Here is a 226-nt window from a genome sequence, read left to right as displayed (position 1 = left end):
AATAAGAGCTAGTTAGTAATAAGCCTTAGCCATTGTCCAAACTTTTATGATTAATACAATCCTTTGAGTATTTATTTGGGAATTGGTAGGTGGAAGAGAAACCTCCATGTACAGTTCATTTCCTTCTACTGCTTGCGTTTTCATAGAATTTTCTTAAGTGTTTTATTCATTTCCTCTTGAAGATCCTGCATGACATTCATAAAAGCTATTTTAAGGTATTTTTTTT

This window comes from Microtus ochrogaster, unplaced genomic scaffold (assembly GCF_000317375.1).
Source record: "Microtus ochrogaster isolate Prairie Vole_2 unplaced genomic scaffold, MicOch1.0 UNK28, whole genome shotgun sequence".
Classification (NCBI taxonomy): Eukaryota; Metazoa; Chordata; class Mammalia; order Rodentia; family Cricetidae; genus Microtus; species Microtus ochrogaster.
This window is presented reverse-complemented; position numbering follows the sequence as displayed.